The following is a 19,411-nucleotide window of genomic DNA, read 5'->3' on the forward strand; positions in this document are numbered from 1 at the left end:
CTAACCCAGGTCCACTTTCGGATGACACTGCCGGGTCAAGACTGGTGTCAGTACCTCACAGCAACAAAGCATTCCTGGTGCTTCTGCCACCCCGCGTCACACTGTCATCTCACATGTACATATACAGTTCTCATCGAGGACATTTGTTAATTTTGTTCTGAACAAACTTATCCAAGAAAACTTAAGTTGTTATTCTTTTCTATGTAAGTCTCTTTCTGGCCGGGATCATGGTCCTTTTCTTTTAAAGGACTTCTTTTATCATTTCTTGCCAGGCAGCTTCTTGGTGACACAGTCCCTCCGTGGTGTGTCTGAGAGTCTCTATTTCTCTTCACTCTGAGGCTGAATTTTCAGGACATGGCTGTAGGTTGGGGGGCTTTCACCTCAACACTTCTAAGTGTTTTGCTCCACGCTCTTCCTTGAATACTTTCTGAGCAGTTGGATATATTGTGTCTCTGTTCCCAGAGGCAGGGCTTCTTCCACTGGCCCCTTTAGGGTGTGTGTGTTTGATGGTGGTTCTGTTTTGGTGTTGGCTTGGCTTTCTCTTGGTGCTGCAGTTTGGATTCCTGGAGGCTGAGGCTGGGTGGAGTTGTTTTGTTGTTCCTTCTGCTTGAAGTTCTCTGAGCCACTTTGATTTGGTACTAATTTGGGAAGTTCTCCTCTTCCGTGGATTCCCATCTTGTCTACATGACACCTCTTATGTTCCCACAGTTCTTAGATGTTGGTTCTTTCTCTCCCTGTCTCCCTCCCCCTCAGCCTCTCGCCCTCTCCCTCTCCTCCTTTCCCTCTCCATCTCCCCCTCTCCCCCTCTACCTCTCCCTTCTCCTCCCCCACTTCTCTGCTTGTCTCCCTTTCTCTCTCCCTGTCTCCCTCTCCCTTGTTGCCCCCTCCTTCTCTCTCTCTCTTTCCCTCTCCCTCTCCATCTCCCTCTCCCTGTCTCCCTCATCTCCCTCTCCCTCTTCTCCCTCTCCCTCTCCCTATCTTGCTTTGCTTTCATGTTTTGGAAGCTGAGACATTCTTTGCTCAGTGGAGTCCAGTATGTTAATGAGCTCATCAAAGCTCTTCCTCATTTGTGTCCCACCATTTTGTGTCTCCATCTCTTTCTGCCTTGTCCCCTCTGCTGGTGCCTGTTCTCTGTCTTTCCATGAGAGCCCTTGGCAGGTTAGTCGTGGTTGTTTGAGGGGTTCCTGGTCTGAGGGTCCCAGCATCCCTCCTGGTGGGAGTCTAGTGTCCGTGCTTGCTCCTCTCTCAGGCCTTTGCCTTTTAGTCTGCCTTGTAACTCTAGCACTGGGGAAGGGAGCTCGTGGAAATAGGCCTTGAGGAGTGTCCAGGAGTGGGAGGCAAGCTTTCTGTGGCCCCTCCAGCGGGTCCCTGTCTCCTGAGCCTGCATCCTGGGCTGGGAATGTCCCTAATGCTTCTCCCTGTTGCCCTCTTAGGTGGAACAGCAGGACTCAGGGTGCTGGAGCTGGTTGCCTGCCTTCCCCCAGGTGACACAGGCTCTGGTGATTCCCAGTTGTTCAGACTCTGATAAAGCAGTTTCTCTAGAGGGCAGCCTTGTTAGGAACAGAATGCTCTGGCATATGTCAGAAAGGTCCAGAAACATGAGGAACCTGGAGACAGTCTCAGTGGGAACACTGAACTCCTGCAGCTGAAACCCACAAAGGTGGAGGGCCCCTGTGATCTGGCGGTGGTTCTGAGTTTTTCTTTTTCTTTTTTCTGTTTCTTTCTTTTTTCTTTTCTTTTTTTTTTTTTTTTTTTGGTACTGAGGGTTAAACTCAGGACATCACTCTGCAGAACAAGCTCTGCCCACTGGGTTCCCTCCCTGGAGTTTTCAATATTCAACTTGCCTACTGAGCCTCCAGAAATCCATCAATTACAACCTGCCTTTGCCAAGACTAGTATACACATTTTCATAGCAGCTTTGTTTATAGACAAGAACTGGAAACAGTGTAGATGTCTATCAGCAGGTGAGTGGATGCAGACTCCCCAGGCCCACCTTATGAGACAGTTGATCACTCAAAAATAGGAAAGGGTGAGCTATTGGCACTTAACCTTGATGATGCTCAAAATAATTATGTTGAAAGAAGCCAGATTTAAAAAAACAAATAAAACATGCTGTATGATTCCGTTTATTGAAACTTCTAGAAAGTATATAGTAACAAAAAGCAGATCAGGGGTCACCTGGAGATGTGAGGGGGGATGGTGGAGGTGTGAAGGGATTGCAGAGAGGCAGGAGGAAACTTTTAGGGTGATAGACATGTTGTTTACATTGATTGTGGTGCCCTCACAGCTGATGCATAGTATTGGAACTCAGCAGAGTGTGCTTGAAATGTGCAGGTTGCTGCCCTTCATTGAAACTGTTTTTTGAAATTAGCTACAACCAACAGGGGACAGAGAAGCCCCCAAGTGGTCTCTTCCTTTACTGAAGACTATGATGTACAAATTGATTGCAGAAGAAATCTCTTTCCTGTCCATGCAATGTTTTGAGCTTATCAGTGCTTACCTGCTGCGTGGCTAAATCGATCCTGCTTCAAATGCTGGGCGAGATCTTCAGGGGTGTAAGTACCACGTAGGCAACATGATGCCAAAGCGAGGTCTGTGCCCCCAGATGCAGGTCCCTTCCCTCATGCATCAATCCTTTGGGGATTCCAAGGCCTTTGGAAAGAAAGTTGAGGGGTCCTGGGAGCAAAGAGGGTTGGGGATGTGCCAAGGGATGAGTAGGAGGTGCGCACTGGGAGGAGGACACTCCACACGGGCCTCCACTGTGCACCCAGTGTTCCACGAGGCTGGTTCAGAGCCAGGGCTGCAGGCCAGGCACATCTGGGCACATTGCAGGTTCAGGGGACTCTGCCGAGCCTAGAGAAGGGGATACTGGTGCTGAGCAGCATATATCAGGGAAATCGGTCGCTCCCACCTGACAGATCCCTTTCCAGGGCAGTCTTGGGGCCCTGCTGCAGGAACACCCAGTGAGGATGCTCGAGGAAACCTTTCTGTCCAGGAACGGGGTGGGGCTGGTGAGGGCTGGGGTCCTAGGGCGAGCTGGCTGCAGCTTTTTACCTGAAGTCCCCCTGTCCCGCCCCTTGATGATCCTCCTGGAGTCGGGCCCCAAGTGACTTCTCCCTTGGCAGCCTTTGGGAGGCACCGAGGAACTGTCTGGGGCCCTGTCCCTGAGGGCCACAGGGCTTTCAGTGTTTGCTGACTTGAGTTGTAAGGATTTTGTAAGGAGGACTCCAGCCCTCCACCTCTACCCACCGACATCCAATGGATGGCTAAAGGCAGAATTAGAAGGGCAGCATCTCTGCCTCAATATATGGCCCATCCATCCCCTTTGCCCGAGTCTCCTTGGATTTGTTACTGGACCCTGCTGGCTGCATCAGTGCCCACCAGCACAAGGAACAGGAAAAAAAAAAAAAAAAAAAAGAAAGAAAAAGGAAAAAATCAAGAACTTTGGTCAAACTGGGTAGAAGCAGCCAGAAGGCTTGGAAGAAGCCCCTGACCCACAGAAGTGGTTACAGTTTATAGAAACAAAACCCAAGTGATCTACATACGTGAATTTCCTTGGCCTGAAGAAAAGCAAAAATGGGAAAAACACAGAAAATGCCTAGGCAGATGGCCTGTGCCCAGGCCTCAGGAAGGGCAGGACCCATCTTAGCTTTCCTGGCTCCTGAGGTGGGCGTAGGGTTGCAGCCCGTCTCTATTTTCAGCAGAAGAAAGTTGCTCTTAATTCAGAATCCAGACCCCCACCCCCATGCAGTCTGTTTCATGTCCCAGGAACAAGGTCTGATTGATGTGCATCTGAGAGCCAAAGCAGGTGACACAGCTCTCCTGACAAGGCACCACCTGGCCAATCCTGGGAAGATGGACAGACCTCAACTGGTCAGGACCACCTGCTTTGGCAGCTGTGCAAAGCCCAAGCCCTTGCCCTCATTCCCCTCTCTATAAAAGCTCCAAGTCATTGTCACCCCCTGAAAACAGGCTAAGATGTGGGTCCCCTGCCTTCCCCGTGTGGCTGCACTGATAAAAGTTTCTTTCCTGCTGGGCATGGTGGTGCATGCCTGTAATCCCAGAGATTCTCGGGAGGCTGAGGCAGGAGGATCACTTGAGGTCAACCTTGGTGATTTGTGAGACCCTCAGCAATGTAGCAAGACCCCTTCTCAAAACAAGAATAAAAAGGATTGGGGTGTGCTCAGTGGTAAGGCACCCGGGTTCAATTCCTAGTCCTTTACCTGGAGCTGAAGCTCCCTTCCTCCTTTTCTTTTGCGGGTTAAAGCTTCCCCTGTGCATTCAGTGTCATTGGACTTGGAGTTATCATTGACCCAACTCAGAAGTTCCCATCTCTGGTATCTCCACCTCCTCTTGGTACTGGGGATTGGACCAGGGGCTCTGCCACTGAGCTACATCCTCAGCCCTTTTAATTCTTTATCTTAAGACAGTGCCTCAATAAGTTGCTAAACCTGGCCTCAAACCCACAATCCTCCTGCCTCAGCCTCCTGAGTCACTCTAGCACAGGTGGGTGGCACTGTGCTCGGCCTGTGGTTGCATTTGGATGCAGTCCAAGCTGCTTCAGGTTTGAGGAATGTTCTGTGGGCATCTATATAACAGTACCTGGACGGGGGTGCTTTCTGCAGGGGGCGCCAGACCCTCTCGCTGTTTTTTTCTGTGGATGTCTGCCTGGCCTGCAGTGGGTTGGTCACAGGACATTCAGGAGAGATCTAGGGCACTGGGCAGTGCCCTCCATCCAGCAGGTGACCTGGCAGGAAGAGCCCTTGCAGCAGGGAAGTGGGGTGGCACTCTGTAGGTGAAAGCACAGAGCTCTCTGATGACTAGTGACTAACACAATGTGAAGCAGAAACATCCCATGAACTTCATGTTCAAGTACAAAGCTGGCTAGGATGACTGGGTGGCATTGCAATCTCCTGAAGGTCCTTCTTGGATTCATACAAAAAGAGAGAGCGAGGGACTAAGGGGCAGGAAGGAAACACAACTTTTTCAAACACTGAGATCTGGAGTCCAGCTCCTGCCATGTAGTCAGTGAATGAATGGATAATAATTGTTTTTACGGGACCATGTGACCTGGGGCTGCTCGGCTTCCTGTGGGCCCTCAGCATCCCTATGTATAAAGCAGGGGCACAGACCAAGGGTGCTGTCAGCTTTCTGTTGCTGTGACAAAGCATCTGAGAGAATCCCCTTAAAAGGAAACAGGGTTTCTTTTGGCTCACGGCTGCATAGGTCTCAGTCCATGGCACCTTAGCCCTGTTGCTTTGGGCCTGTGGCAGCACAGTAGGACATCCTGGCAGCTGGAGCACATGACAGAGGAGGCTGCTCATTTCTGATATTGGGGATATTGGGACCCAGCCCAGTCCTACCCACCCTGGAGAGGGTGGGTAGGACTGGGCTGGGTCCCAATATCCCCCTCAAGGTCACACCCCTAATGATCTCATTCCTTCCAGGAGGCCCCACCTACTAAAGTTTCCATTATGTCCCAAGGGCCACAGGCTGGTGACCAAGCCTTTAGCACATGGGCAATGGGGACATTTGACATCCAAACCACAATACCAAGTGATCATTAGCTGGGGGCTAACCCCTGGTCTCCGGGCCAACCCCTTTCCACAGCCCAGGCCTGGGGAGATTGACTGCATTCTGCAGGACACCCACTGCAGGCAGCTGCCTCAGCCAACAGGGAAGTCCTTAGCAGAGGCTCTTTTATTTCACGGAGGGTGGTACCAGTGATTGATCTCAGGGATGCTTGACCACTGAACCCCATCCCCAACCCAATTTTGAATTTGATTTAGGCTCAGGGTCTCACTGATTTGCTTAGTGCCTTGCCATTGCTAAGGCTGATTTTGAAATTTTTGATCCTCCTGCCTCAGCCTCCCGAGGTGCAGGGATTCCAGGAGTGCACCACTGCGTTGGCCAAGGGGCTCCTTTTTGGCAGTGGGGTTTCCTTGGAGAGAAAGCTGACCCTGTCCTGGGGTCATCCCTGATTTGCCCACACAGCAGTGCTTTGTTACTTTTTCTTTTCTCTGGAGGGCAACTCAATTCATACCTAGTAAACATAGCCCCACAGGTTCTCTGATTAAGAATAGTGCAGAGCTGGGGGGCAGTGGTACATGCCTGTAATCCCAGACACTCTGGAGGCTGAGGCTGGAGGATGGCATGTTTGAAGCCAACCTTAGCCATTTAGTGAGGCTCTGAGCAACTCAGTGAGACTCTGTCTGTAATGAAGTATTTTAAAAAGGGCTGGGGATGTGGCTCAGTGGTAAAGCACCCCTTGGTTCAACCCCTGGTACCAAAAGAGAGAGAGAGAGAGAAGTGAAGAAATAAGGGAAATCAAAACTCAAGCTAAGATCTTAACCCTGCAAACGCAGCTGGTAGAGAAACGTGCTGACTTCAGGGCTATGAGGATTCACCTCACCAAGACTCAGGTAGCAAATGCTCTCCAAACCTGTCACCCTCAGGGCTGGGTGAGCTCTGCGGTAGAGCACTTGCCTAGCATGTGCAAGGCCCTGGGTTCAATGCCCGGTGCGGCAACAAAAAGAATTTCAAAACCCCATGTGATCTTCAGGTCCAGGGAGAGCAGTCAGAGCAGCTGTCTGCCCCTGAGACTGGGCCTGGGAGGATGCCAGGGGGCTCATCAAAGGTCCGGGGAATTGCCACCAGTGCGGCCAAGGTCACTCCTAGATGGCAAAATGAAACATGTGAGCCACGTTTTCTGTGACTCTCAGGAATCCCTTCCACACCTCTGTCCTTAAAACAGGGAAGAGTAATAATGTCACTCAGTCCCTTTGTACTGCTGGGACCACAGTGGTCTTTAGAGGAGATCTCATGGCTGCCCTGGGTCACCCCCTGCTTCACATCCCCTTGGTGACCAGTGGTCTCTTCCCACCTGAATGCTGTCCAGACCCGACTCCTGGGGTGCAAGCCTTCCCCTCCACCCTCCACCAGTGCTCACCAGCTGCCCTGGGGCATGGGAGGCTGTGACCCAGGCTTGGGTAGGGCTTCCCCCTTAGCCAGAGCCGTCCTGAGAGCCCCAGGCTGCAGCCCCAGCCTGGAAGTGGCTGCCTGGAACAGAGCAGGAGGTTGCTCCCTGTGGCCCCTCTGGCCCCTCTCTTCCTCCTGTTGAAGGAGCATGTGAGGAATGGCTTGTCCTTAACCCTGTGCAGAAGCTCCCAAAGAAACCGCTTCAAAGCCCTGGAGCAGGGGAGGGGGTTGAAAGGTTTGGAGATGGAGCCATCTGAGAAGAAATGGCAGAACTTCAGAGACGAACAAGAGAGCAGGAGTTCCAAGCCTCTTTCGATGGAGTTTCTAGCAAAACAGGATGTTGGTTGCAGGAGCCAGATGCAAGCCAGGCTCAGATGACCCCATGGAGTACCATCAGGCGACCAATGGCCACTTGAAAACTGTATCGTAAAAGAGCTTCCAGTCCTGAAGCGCAAACTATGCCAGGGGCCTCCAGGCTAAGTGACAGAAGCAGGCACACAATGACACATGGCCTGTGACCTCACTCATGGAGAGTATAATACAGTTGTACCATAGAAGCAGAAAACATTATTGTGACCAATATTTTCATAATGATGATTATTAGGATGGCCTTTCATGTTGGTTGTGATAATTGACAGCTGTCATTTTACAAATAATGTTGATCAAACGCTCCCTCTGGGCCATGCTCTAGGCCAGCCACTCTACCTGCCTTGCCTACCTGATCCTCACAGTGTCCCCAAGAAGCCAACACAACAAACCAGAAAGCACAATGTCCCTGCTAGCAAGTGCAGGACCTAAGTCTTGAACCCAGACACAGAGACCAACCAAATTCAATGAAATATTTACTGGAATACTGGTAGAAATCTAGGAGAAGAGGCTGTGGCCTAGAAATGGGGAGGGTTGGCTTCAATCCTCAAAACCCAAAGCTGTCAAGATGGTTCAATTGACCATCCACGTTAGAAACTACTCTCCAACGAAATATGCCCCAAACATTGTCAAAACAGAGGGACCGATTGGGAGGAAATGGCAACCCAGTAGAACAGGAGGCACGAGGAGAAACACAGATGAGCACTATGCACGGGAGGAGGTCACTGGAACACAGCTGGCAAGAAGATGAACACAGGCTCAAATGATGTGTTTTATTTATTTATTTTTTACCCAAATTAAGGATGTTGATAATATGTGCTGGGAGGGGATAGGAAGATAAGCTTTTTTCATACACTTTGGAGGCACATTTAACATTATCCATGAAACTTAAAAAATGCACGAATGCTATGCTCCCTACAACACAGAAATTCAGGTCTTGGGACGTGCCCTGGGAAGCTCCCAGAAGGAAGTTCATTTCAATGCCGTGTTAAATTATAAGACATGTACAATGCAATGGCCATTGGCAGGAAGTCTGTGGCCACAGTGAATAAGGAGGCACGGGCTGACTGCAAGTTCTTAGGACCTGTGGGTGGAAAGAAGACCCTGGACCACATGTTTCAGCTGTGGGACACAGACACAGCCCTGAACATAGGCTGGTCCAGCGGCACTGTGCATCTCTCCAGATCCACACAGTGTGGAAACCGCAGCCATCACTTGGCTTTAGGGACAGTAGCTGAGGTGGTTTTCTTTTCTGAGAGATAGGGGACCACGGGTGACTCCCTAATAGACAGATGACCAGAGCCACCTCTGGGGAGAGTCTGGGCCAGGAGGTGATGGGAGAAGAGGAATTCGATCATCTGTTTCCATTTTTCTGTGATTTGGTTCAAGTGGTAAAGCGGTGCTATTTATTAATTAATGGATCAAATAGGTTCATCATTGTTTTAGAGTACAATTAGGTGCCTTCAAACTTTAGGCTACATGGGCACATTTGAGAACGGTGCCAGCCATTCTCTCATCCTTTGGGTCATTCCCCTCCTATGTCCTGTGAGACATTTTCTATGTGAGGCTTGAAGAAGAAGAAGAAGAGAATATTCTGTAAAGAAAACCTTATGATCTGTGCATTATAAAATTGAATGGGTTCATTCAGAAATCAGAAGTTCTATTGAAAGCTCTTTGCATGAGGCAAATAAAACTTATTTTTAGGCATCCTGGTGAAGACAAGGTTTTATCTTTCTGTCTCATGTCTGTGTTTTTCTTTTTATTTGTTAGAATGAAATCCATAGGTTGGCAGACCATTCTATCAGATGTGTACCTAGATGACATTTCAATTACCCACTTTTACATGGTAGACATTTTGTAAATGAACACTGCCTGTCTGCAACTCTTTTTAAAACAGGACTGGGCTCAGGAGCCCAAATACCAATGTTAGCTGGAACATGTTCTCCAGTTTGGCCTATCTGTCAGTATTCCCTGAGGTCATCTGTTCCATGAGCTTCGTTACTCCTGCTCCCTCACCAGCTTTCATAGAAACCACATGCTGTCTATGAGTCAGAGACACCAATCTCACAACATAGCATTCTTTGAGTATCCAAAGTCCCACTTTTCACTTCGCCATGCCTGACATTGTCGGTAATATTTATCGGCAAATGTGAGATTTTCAAAGATCCAATTCTATGTGCTCCTTTCTCAAAGAGCCTTAGGCAGGGCTATAGCATACATAAATATGAAGTAAAGGCCTAGTTTTTAAAATGTCATCCATCGAATAGTTGACACATGTCTGAGATATTTTTTATTTTGGAGGAGGTATTATTTAATAGGGAAATCCAACAGCTACATGATAGTGAAATGAGAAGTCTTGCATCCATTTTATTCTTTGTGATGATTTTGATGAGTAAGGATAAGATACTTCCTTGTTCCAATGAAGATGTTGCCCACTTCTGTGAATGGATGCACCGTGTCACCCACTACTTGCATATCTGCATGTTGTGCTTGACATTACCATCGTACTTGGCACGTGGCAGAAAGTCAATACTGAAGTTCAGCTCTTGTGTTCTAGCAGCTGTGCTGCAGATCCTTGGTGTGCCACCTTGTGCAATCCATGCTGCTCTGTTCATGTTCCTATTGACTTCCTGGTGATGAGCATCATGGTCTCCTGGTCTTGAGAATGGCCAAGCATTTCTCTGTGAATGTGGAAGGTGGGCATGTGGAAGGCTTCAGGGAGGAGGGATCATTGATCATGTACTCTAATCCATGTGCCTGTTTAATGACCTGTTTTTCTTCTTGGGTTTTAAGGGAGACACTGCCCTCAAACACTTCTGTGCAGCTGGGAATGCAGGCTTCTGCTTCACCTTGAAGGAAGCATTCATGAATCCTTTCCAGAAGACATGAGAAGAGAGAGTGAGCCTCTGGTAACATGCAGGTTCCTTGCATTGCCCATGGGCTAGAGGAGAGAAGAGTTGCTTCATGAGATTTGATCCCCTTTTTCCTGAAGAGTTCCACACGGAGGTGAGTCCCCAGCATGTTTAGACATCATTTCAGACATCTTTGTTGATGGAAATGAATCACACCCCCTGATGATGTGGAAGAGCTAAAGATGGGTTTGCTATGAATTTTCTATTTCATTTCTCAGGGCCTGAGTCAAGCCAGCCATTGTGCTGTCAGCGCATGAGCTGCTGGTCAAATGTGAGGAAGTGGTCTTGCTTTATGAAAACACCATCCTGAGTCAGTGAGCCAGAGGCAGCCTGCAGTCCCTCTTTTCCTGTAAAGGCAGATTGCTGTGGATGGCCTCTGGCCTCATCATGCAGCCCTGCTCAGAGTAGGGGATTGAGGGTCCAGGCAGATCCCAGTTCCTTTTGACCTTTATTGCCATTGGGCCACCCCAGGGTCCTTGGACTCTACCTGGTCTTCTGGCCTGGGTCAGGGGATGTGAGGTTTGGAATCCCCCTCTGTGGCAGGATCCCAGGCCCCCCAGCCACTTGAGGGCAGCACATCCTTCCCTAATTGTGTTAGAGGGGGAGGATTCTCCCGCCCATCCTCATCCATGCTCATCCCTCATTTTGTAGCTTCGCACCTTAGGACCTTTATTCATTGACTTACGCTAAGATGAGTCAATCAGCAGTCTCCCAAGGGTTTACATTGTGGTAATTGACACCGAACATCTGTTTTGTAATTAAACCATTTTGGAGGACACAGTTGAGTGGCATTAAGCATGTTCATGTTGGTGTATAGGCGTCACCACCATGCATCTCCAGAAGTCACGTGGACATACTCTTGCCATCAATGCGGAATTCTAGTGCCCTTGAGGCCCAGGAAAAGAACATTGTACTTTATCTTTTTATGAACCTGATAATTGAGAATCTGAGATAAGTGAAATCCTACAAAATTTGCCTTTCTATGGACACGATCATTTTCAAGGGATGCAGTTCACCCCCACTCGTGGGCATATCAGGTCCACTGCTAACTCTGCGGGTGTTTCAATTGCACTCTCGGTGACGGTGGTGACTGTGTGCACATGAGCTGTGTGTCCAGCTCAGATCCCAGGATCTAGGGTCTTTGGTTCCACGCAGCCTATAGGTTGCCTGTTCCTCCAGGTGTCTGCAGGCCAGTGGCACGAAGGCCCTGGGCCTGGTGGTTTCTTTAGGTGAGTGCAATACGTGTCCACAGTGTGGTGGGACATGATGGACTATAAATAGAAGCAATGCCTGGATACTCCTGGGATCTCAGTAGGCTCAGCCTGTGTGCTGAGAATTGTTGTGACCTCCTAATTAATGGGGCCCCAGAATCCCAGAGAAAAGGGCAAGTCCAGAGCAGTGGAACCTCACTGTCTCTGAGAGAACTTTTGGGGTGGGGGGCCGGGATACATTGATGTGAGGACGCTGATGCAGAGTCACGTGCTTCGAATCCAGGTAGAGGTGCTCAGGAACAGCCTGGGCTGGCACGTGGGTTCCCCACCTGCACACCTGTGGAACATCTTGGGGCTCTGATTAGCACAGCAGCCTGACCACGTGAGGGCATCTGCTGTCTCTGCGTACAGTGAGCTGGGTTTTCTTCACGTCCCTCAACAATTCCACATAACACCAGCTCTGAACCCAGAGTCCTGGGTACTTAGTTGAGGCTCCATCAGCTCCCACCTCTCTCTACCTGACAGAGCCCTCCTGGCTCCCTCTGCACTCATTACATTGAAGATGAAACCCTGGAGGGTGGGACTTCCCGTCATCCAGAAGTTCCCAAACACATTCCACTGTTCCTGGAACTCAAATGTTTGGGGGGGCCACAAGCACCCTGGCATCCATGTGTGGGAACCATGGTAGTATAATCAAGAAACAGGAAGGAGAGGGGTTGGACTGATCAGTACAGATGGCAGGGCCTAGTACAGAGTGGAACGGAGAGTTCTCACCCGGGGTGATTGTTGTGATGTGCACAAATGCTCTGCTGGTGCTGGGGTGCCCGCATGGTTTCTGGGGTTTTGAAAGGCTACAGATGCCCACAGAGTGTTCTCAGATGCACAGTGGGAGGCCCGTTGCAATATGTACATGTGGAAGAAGTAGGAGACCCCCTTAGTGTGGAGGTGCCATCTAGAAGGCAGCCTCACTTCTCTGAAAAAGTTGATTGGAAAAAAAGGGTCCGTACCTGTGCCCAAAGGGCCATATATGCTCCTGGAAGTTGGTGGTGGAAAGAGTTCTCCATCCATTAATCACTCCCTCACTCACTAATGTCCTTGTGTCCTTGAGAAAGGCTCTCCCTTTCCTGGTTTTCCTGAATAGAAATCCTCTTGCCTCTTGGGTGAATAGGGTTATGGGTTATGCAGAGGGTGGTGGTTTACTGAGCATCTTAGAGACTGTCCTTTATGGAGCCTAATGATCCCAACTGGGGAATGAGGCCAGGGTCCTAACTGTGGTTAGTGTGAGGACACCATGGGTTCAGAGAGGGAAAGAAGGACAAGGGAAACTCAGATGTCCCTTCATGGCCCCTGGAGTTAGAGGACTTACCCCTTTGCACCTGGGATCAGGAGACCTCGTTTCCTCGAGGACACGCACACTCAGACGTTAATCTTGAGTGTGGGTTCCTTTCTGGGGTCCAGGGCTGTTGTTAGCCACCAGGAATGACAGTGCTCTCCATGCTGAGTGGAGCCAGTTTTTGCCAGGAAAGAGCCCGTGGTCACGCCTTGTGCAAAGCATCCCACGCCAGGGGCTCCCATCCCTACATTCCTGTCCTGAAAGGAAACCACTCAGAGGCAAGGTGGGTCCAACCACCTCCCATGTGTTCACTCATCACTGTGTTCCAGCATCACCCCAGTTCACAGTCCTGATGGGATTGGATGTGGCTCAGAATGTCACCTTCATGAGCTCTACCCTGCCACGGCTGCAGTTCTGCAGTGGGAGAAACTCAAAACCTCAAAACACATGCACATGAAAGAAAAGAGCAAGAGCCAGAGCCCAAACAGGGCCACATGTGGCAAGGACAGCTGGAGTGCCTAGGTTGGGACTCAGAATGATGTCAGTGGGGTGGCATTGCTGCTGACACCAGCATGATAACAGAGAGCCAGCCCTGCTCATTTTGCGGAGCAGTGTGTTGGGGAAGGCAGAAGAAATTGAGAGGCAGGATTGAGTTTGGCCCTAGGAGGAGGTTGGGTAAAAGGCCAGTGTGAGTTGGAGGGCCTGGGCAGATAGAGAGAGGCCAGGGCACACCCCAAAGCCTGGAGACTGCACTTGATGTCCAGGGTTGTGAAACACCACCTCCCCTCTTACTCACAACTGAGAGCAAGGGGCATTGATGAGTTCCGTTTGTGTGCGGCTGCATCCAAGGTGACTCGGCTAGGCACCTCTGTTTCCTTGACTCAGGAGGCTGGGAGTCCAGGCTCCACTGAGGCTGGGCTGGGAGGATCGGAATCTGAGTTTATGCCTGTGTTCCTGGTAGGATCCATGTTGGCTGAGCCTCAGTGTTTTTGCAATGAGAGGATGGGTGACTGTCATGTCTTTATCACAGGACACACTTGCTAAATGGATTTGTTTGCTCTGGGGAGGAAAGAGAGAGAAGGGAGTGGTGCTGGAGACAGGGATGCAGACAAGGGTCATAGACTTGGCATAACTCAGTCTTGGAGGTGATATCCCATCACCTGTACCCACTTCAATTCCCATGAATGCAGAGGCTGAGCCCCCTTGAGGTGAGGGGTGAACCGGTTCTGGGCAGCAGGATGCTGTGGTACCTCGGAGTCTCTGTGAGACCCCAACACTAGACACACTTGGCCCTTTTGAAATCTTAGGAGAAGCCTTGGGAAGTTGTATGGCAGAGGGGAGCAGCCTCTGCATCTCAGTCCCCTCCAACTTGCCATGGTGTAGAGAGGGAACTGCAGCCACGATGGGACGGACATTGGCCACGTCCCTGTGTGGGACACAGGCCTGATTGAGTTGGGGTGCATTCTTTGTCTCTGCCCTTCTTGTGATTGTCCCATCTCTACATTTGTGCTTTAGCCACCTGTGAGTCCCATCTCTGGTTTCAGAGAGAATAGAGGGTGTTATGGGCCAATAGACACGATAAACCCTAGAGATTAGATGCTACCCTACTTTCCAGAAAAGACTGGGCACACCATGAGTTGCACAATGATGGGACCAGGGTCCAAAAGCTGCTGAGAGGGAAGGACTGGTTGTGAATGCATTTTTGAAGGCTCCAAGCTGGAACTCTAGTGGCACCAAGCAGGGCAGATGCTGGTGGGGATGTTTGGGTAGTTGTTGGTGAACACCTGCGCACCTGAGATGTTTAGGCATGGAGGAGAAATCAGCAGCTCATAGGGCTTTTGAAAGTGGTCTTATGTGAAAAGAGGCTCAGGTATGGGCACAGGAAATGACATCATTGCCTTGACAATGGATCAAACAGAACATGGAACCCTGGTATCCAGGCACCCACTTAACTGACCAAGCCATCCGAGCTCATTTGGTTGGAGAAACTGGAGTGAGAAGGATGTTCTCCTGTGGTTGCAAACAATGCCGAGCCTCAGGCTCCCAGGAATCTCAGGGGGGCCAACTAGCCCTTTTGTGGATGCACTGGGTGAGGCTTCATCTTAGACGCCAGAGCCTCTGGCGATTGTCGCAGAGGAGCTCAAGAGTAACAGTGAGTAGCACAGGGCAGGTGAGCCCAGCAGGCCCTCTAGTCTGATCCCTGATGAATGGCCCAGGACTCCTATTCTGACTGTGTGTGTGTGTGTGGGGGGGTGTTTGTACTGATGGGAACTGTCCCATTGTGCTTTGACTCTAGTGTATTGGCACAAGTCATTTTTCTGTTTGTCACCATTTCCATTTTAAACCAACATTCTTGGTCCCAACACAGGGTGAAAATGATGAGAACACGGAGGAGCCCTTCAGGATACAGAGCCTTGAACCTTACAGGCAGGACCAGCTTAGGAATGAGCTCCTGCCTGTCATTTGTGGGAGGAACCTACATTTCAGCGGCAACATGGGGTTAATCTCCTGGGATTCCATCCCCACCCATCAGGTGCTGGATCTCTTGTTCCCAAGGTAAGCACCAGACCACCAAGCCCAAGTGTGTAGCCCCCTCATGCCTGGGTCTTGGGGCTGCCATGTACCTCTCAGGGACCCAAAGGTTTGTGATACCTAATGAGATAGAGGACCACACTCATAGTGGAATGTCAGTCCCGAATGGGACGAGTCCTGGAGGTGCCTGCCACAGCCTTGCAAGGGGAGTGAACTCCGCTCTCAGGCAGAGAAACCATCCTGACTCCAGCTGATCCACAGAGGTCCGTGGAGCAGTCCCCACACACTGGGCACCACAGCTCAATGGTGTGCACTGAGCTCATTCCCAGGTGGACTCAGCGAGGCCAGGTGGTCTTTCTGGTGTGATATTGGCTTTGTGAAGAACGTAGATCTGTGCCAGAGGCGTCTCAAAACTCAGGCCTTGGGAAAAGCACTTTTGGGTTAATAAAGACATGTTAATTTCCATAGTGGGACAGAGCATCCTAGCTGGGACATAGCTGGACAGGGGCTTTGGACATGGCGGCTCCCACACCCAGAGATATGTGGGAATCAGCAGTTTGGGCTCATTCACTGATGAACATGGAGAAAGCACCCCCTGTGTGAAGACACGTTTCCAGTCACATTTCATAATTCATTGAAAAATAGGGTGCAAATGACTGCCATTGTGTCCCTTTTCATGGGGGTCAGCCTCAAACCGCAGGTGCCATGAGTACATATCCTACATGTGACTGCATCCCTGACTCCATGGGGCATAAGTGCACGTTGTCCTCTTCAGTGACTATGGTGGACCCCTGGACCAACTTCAACATGGAATGGGCTTGGGGTCAAGAGGGTGGGCTCCTGTTTCCAGAATAGGGACCTGCAAGGTGATTTGACTTGGGAAGGCTGAGGAAAGACTGCTCTCCCCAGTGTAGGGTCAGAGGTTTTCTCTGGAGGCCGTGGTGAAGGCAAGGCCAGGGTTTTGCTGACTCCACACCTTCCTCCCCACAGTGCCTCACCTTCCTTCCTGGGGACCTGGGTGAACCTCTACTCCGAGGCTTCCCATCAGCCTCCAGGCTTTCTGAGTCTGCAGCAGCTGCTATCCATGTGGCTCCTGCTGGGAGGCTTGAACCTGGAACACCAAGCACACCACCTCCTGGCCGCAATTGAAGATGGCAAATCAAGCCAGGCAAAGCCTGAGAGCCAGGCGGACTGTGGTGAGTACCTAAGGGTATATGAGGAAAGGTCCGACTGTTGTCCCACTGCAGGGAGTCTGTATGCCTGGTGTTGGGCTGGAAATTAGGACAAGCCTTTGTCCATTCAGGAAGTGACCCCAGTCTGCAAAGAGGTCCTGTGTGGGCCAAGGGCCTGAGTTCTTCCTGGCAGCAGAGGTATTGTCTGTCTGTGGGAAGGTCAGGGCAAGGCAGTCATGTTGGCATCTTTTCTCCTCTAGCTACAAGCTCAGTTCCTGTCACGGCTCCTCAGCCAACCCCAGAGCCAGAGCCTTCTCCCAGGGAAGGGGCAGAGCCGGAGTCCAGGACATCAGGGGTCTCTACTCGGTCCTCCCCAAGGCCCCAATATAACAAGCGGATGAGAGGCAGGTGCCTCATTCACGTCTACCTGGAAAAGGAAAGGACAACACAGTATAGGAGCATCCTGGTGAGTCTTCGAGCAGGGGAGTCTCCTGGGAGCCCACAGTGGGGAAGACGAAGTCCACAGCAAACACTTTGGACTAGGCCTGTCTTCTTGAACTGGAGCTTCTGGAAGGTCAGGAAGGAGAGCAGAAAGTGAGCAAGAGAGAGGCGGGAGAGCAGCAGCATGCCAGGTCTGGGTGCGAGTGGGCCTGCGTGTTTTGGGATGTGCAGGTCAGAAGTGCAGGAGTGAGTGCTGGGTTCAGAGGAGGTCAGAGAAATATCGAGGGTACAGGCCATCCTCTACTGACCTTGGTATTGAGGAGGAGTATATTGAACCGTGGAGGTTGAAGCACAGGAGTTGGCAGTCATTTTCTTGTGTGTGGGAGGGGATATGTTGCTGGTTGAAGGGAAGGGAGCCATTGTAGAATGATTAGGGTGGGTAGGTGTGGGTCACAGAGAACTGGGGGCCTTGGAGGGCCCCATTAGTGTCCTAGTTTGCATGTATGTGAATAGAGATTTAGCGGCTCTCTCTGCAGAATTTTCCTGGGTGTGGAGTATCCATCATGAGACTCTGGTGTCCACCTCCAGGGGAGCTATGTTGAACCACTGCACCTGCTGGGTCCGAACCTCCTGACACCCTAGCAAGCACTGACACTCTCGAGCCCAGCAGCTTCCATGCCTATCATTAAAGAGTCCTAGTGTGTGTTGTGCCCTGGCTGTCAGGACCAAAGCACCTAGGGTTTGTGCCTGGTCCACACAAAAATGCAGCTGCATCCCAGACCAGAGCAGGGATATGGAAGTGCACTGGACCATTCCTCCCATCTTGATGGGACTAGAGTGTGTCTGTACAAAGTCTTTTGGTCCTTATTCCCTTGTCCCTGTAGGGCATAGCAGGTTGAAGCAAACTCTTGTACTAAGATTGGACTAGAGGCTCATAGGAAGACCCCCACATGATCACATGAAGGCCTCAGGTAGCAGGGTATCAAGATGGTGCCCTTGTGTTGAGAGCTCACTTGTCTCTGATTGTCCTTGAGCACTGTCCTCTGGGTAGCTACTCCCAAATTCCCTCTCTGATGAGCTTTCTCCAACCCTGCTCAGGTGACCTGCCAGGACAGGGCTCCAGTCATCATCCGCAGGGCCTTAGATGCACACTTGCTCCAGCAGGAGGACCCAGAAAACTACGAGCTTCTGCAAATTCTCTCCAACCATCAGAGTAAGTGGAACCATCAGAGGGTAGGGAGCAGTGAGTCACAGTGGGCTCACGATAACTGGGAGCCAGAACACAGTGTGCATTGACCCAGTGCCCAGGATGAGTATGGTGGGACTTGTGCATAAAACAAAGTGTAATGATGGGGCATAAATCTGCAGGTTCTTCATGTTCCCCAGGGGCTGTGGACCTGCCTATCATGTGTTCTTTCCTTGGCCTGAGGAGGCATTGCAAAGCTATTATCCACAAGGGGCCAAGAAGAGAGGCTTCTTTGTCTTGTGTCAAAGAAGACAGACAACCACAGGGTGCCTACTTTGGTGGCCTTTCCTGACCTAGATGAGTACATGAGAAAAGCAGTTCAATGAAGAATCATTTCTGGCTTCCAATCTTTCTATTCATTGCAAACTGAGTTTACTTAGGACCAGAGGCCATTTCTAGAGAGAAGAGTGTGGTAGAATAGAACCCTTCACAGCTTGTAAACTCTTCTTGGAGAGAGAGAGAGAGAGAGAGAGAGAGAGAGAGAGAGAGAGAGAGAGAGAGAGAGAGAGAGAGAGAGAGAGAGAGAGAAGAAGAAGAAGAAAGAGGAGGAGGAGGACGAGGAGGAGGAGGACAAGGATGAGGAGGACGAGGAGAAGGAGGACATGGAGGAGGAGAAGGAGAAGTAGAAAAATGAAAATAAGTTGAAGGATGAGACCCTGAATAAGAAGGTCAAGATGACTTTAAGAAGAAGCATGAGGAGAAGATGAAGAAGAAGAAGAACAAGAAGGAGAAACACAAGCCGAACAAGAAGTATAACAATAAATTGATTAAAAATGTGAATGAGAATTATACTCATGAGGAGAAAATGCAGAAGTGGGGAACTCAAGAGAAATATATATCTCTGGATGGCACAGCCCTGCTGTGGACATCCTCCACCTACGCTCAACACACCTCCAAACCATACCCCTCCAATTAGTGTAGCCCTGTATGAGTGGATGAATCCACTGGCAAGGTGGAGGCACCCACCATCAAGTGCTTTTCCATAAACCGACCTGTGATCATTGCTGCAGTGGGGAGAAAAATTTGAACACATGAGTCTTTGGGGACCAATCCAGATACAAACTCTAGCTGTTTGTCTTTGGTGGGTCCAACGTGAACTAAGAAGGTCTGGGGTACAAGGGGCTATTTCCTTGAAAGGTGTTCCTGTAGGGGACCTCCTGTGCATAGAGGGTCCTCAGGGAGGAATCAGTGGGGAGTCTTTGGTGCAACAGTAGCTGGAT

The sequence above is a fragment of the Ictidomys tridecemlineatus genome, chromosome 12 (assembly GCF_052094955.1).
Source record: "Ictidomys tridecemlineatus isolate mIctTri1 chromosome 12, mIctTri1.hap1, whole genome shotgun sequence".
Lineage (NCBI taxonomy): Eukaryota > Metazoa > Chordata > Mammalia > Rodentia > Sciuridae > Ictidomys > Ictidomys tridecemlineatus.